The sequence below is a fragment of the Octopus bimaculoides genome, chromosome 4, assembly GCF_046866305.1.
Source record: "Octopus bimaculoides isolate indiv1 chromosome 4, ASM4686630v1, whole genome shotgun sequence".
NCBI classification, from domain to species: Eukaryota; Metazoa; Mollusca; class Cephalopoda; order Octopoda; family Octopodidae; genus Octopus; species Octopus bimaculoides.
This window is the reverse complement of record NC_142931.1, coordinates 148,737,727-148,740,226: the sequence shown is the minus strand read 5'-3', so window position 1 is coordinate 148,740,226 and position 2,500 is coordinate 148,737,727. Positions and strand designations below refer to the sequence as shown.

Sequence of the window (2,500 nt, the reverse complement as noted above, 5' to 3'; positions counted from 1 at the left end):
GACGACGACGACAATGATGATGACAATGATTTCTTTTATTAGCCACAAGGGCGTAGATAAGGGGTACACCACAAGAACAGAAAACAATTTGTGTGGAGATTTACATAAAATATGTGTAGACAGAAAAAAAAAGACGGTGAAATGCGATAGAAGTAGATTTAATATCAAAGTATGGAATAACATAAGTGATGCAATCCTCCTGATATAGGAGAAACTGCAACTGGGGCTGAACCCCACAGATCCAGGATTACCCTGACCACCAAGGGCATGAGCCCTCTCCCAACTGTTGCCTTAAACGAGTGTTTAGAGTGCGGTCATTCCCTCAAACCATTTTGGCCACAGTCAGCCATCTTTTTACAAATTCATTGGAAGGTAGCACCTCCCTCTCCGCCACCACTTTCCTTTCACAGTGGAACTTAGAAAAAGAGTTACCCAGGAATTTTAGGGAAACGGTTAAATCGGTTGCATCGACCGCAGTACTCAACTGGAACATATTTTATCGACCCCGAAATAAGGAAATGTCGAACTGACTTCGGTGGAACTCGTACTCATAGTTTTTAAAAAAACGGATGAGATGCTGCTAAGCATTTTGTCCGAATCGTGAAAGATTCTTCCAGCTTCCCGCCTGATAATTGCTTCAAATTTCCGCAAAATGCCGGCAACATTTTTGTGGGAGGGGGAGAACATAGATTACATCGACTCCATTACATGACTGGTACTTAATTTTATCGTTCTTGAAAGGCTGAAAGGCATAATTGACCTCGGTGGTATTTGAAGAAAATAGTAATGATAATAAAAATAAGAATAATGATGATGAGGATGATAATAATAATAATAATAATAATAATAATAATAATAATAATAATAATAATAATAATAATAATAATAATAGTAATGAAGACTGACGTAACTCTTCACGAAGGCAATAAGAAGAGCGCGATGCGATTTGTAATGGATTGTTTATTTAGCGGTTTGAATGATATTTCGACAGATCGTCTGTCTGTCTTCATGTTCAAAATGTAAAATGAAAACAACCGTAGAAACACAGAAATTCAAACTATAAACGAGGAAATCCTGCGTTCCTATTTTGATAGAATGACATCATCAGTTTTCAGTTTTGTAACTGGTAAAGGGAAAAGGACAGATAAAAAGACATCGCTAGAATTAGCAAGGAAAGTGAAACTTCCACGCATAATTGTAGCAACCAAAGTAAAATATGTGATGGAATTCCTTTAGTGATTCACCGGCACCGAAATTTCGCTGGCATTTCATAAGTGTTGCTTGAAAGTTACAGCATATTGCAGAAAAATATACTCGTTTCAAACAAACATTTCCTCAGCCGCCAACTGTAGCTTTTAGATGCAATAAAAATATAAGAGAAACATTAACCACTTCTTCTAACCCCCACCAAAAAACTACCATTGGAGTTTCTGCACGCTGTAACTTGAAAAACAGCTGCAAGAGAGGCAAGCGCTGTTCATTGTGTAACGACATGAGTCAAGTTAATTCCATTAAGAATCACAACAGAAATGTTATAATTTACATGGAAGGTGGGGAGTGAAGAAATTCCCATTTGGTGTACGCAGCTGAATGCACCAAACACAACTTGATTTATGTTGGTTGTACAACGGAACAATTAAACAAAAGATTCAATGGGCATAGATTTGACGTCAAGCAAAATAACAGTAATTCGACAGAGCTTACCGAACATTTTACATCAAGCGGCTGCAATTTTGAAGAACACCTAAAAGTGCACGTTCTCAGAAAACATTCTGAATCTACTACACTTTATGTTCTCAAAATGCATGAGGAGAAATATATTTGTGAATCATTTAACATCACGCCCTTAAGGGATGAATGAAATGACAGGTGAATTTCATCACATTTACACTAAACTCTTCGACAAAATATTCTTTTTTCCTTTTTTCATTTTTCTTTTCTCTTCTATGTTTCTTTTTTTCTTTGTTTTCCTTTTTACCAGTTACAAAACTGAAAACTGATGATGTCATTCTATCAAAATAGGAACGCAGGATTTCCTCGTTTATAGTTTGAATTTCTGTGTTTCTACGGTTGTTTTCATTTTACATTTTGAACATGAAGACAGACAGACGATCTGTCGAAATATCATTCAAACCGTTAAATAAACAATCCATTACAAATCGCATCGCGCTCTTCTTATTGTCTAATAATAATAATAATAATAATAATAATAATAATAATAATAATAATAATAATAATAATAACAATAAAAATAATAATAATAATAATGATAACAATAAAAATAATAATTTTTTATATTATAGGTACAAAGCATGAAATTTTAAGGGGTTAAGGGGAAGGGGTTAATCGATTACATCGACACCAATGCACAACTGGTACTTATTTTAACGATTCCTAAAGTATGAAAGGCAAAGTCGACCTTAGCGCAATTTGAATTCAGAACGTAAAGACGGACGAAATGACTCAAAGCATTTTGTCCGGCGCGCTAATGATTCTGCCA

The 2,500-nt window shown here is 35.1% G+C and overlaps 1 protein-coding gene across 11 annotated transcripts in view; it reads right to left on the bottom strand.

The window, feature by feature from the left end:
- The window catches only part of LOC106884251 (RNA-binding protein 24), a 119,933-nt gene that overhangs the window by 34,108 nt on the left and 83,325 nt on the right, over positions 1 to 2,500 (bottom strand). The gene's annotated exons all lie outside the window — the stretch shown is intronic.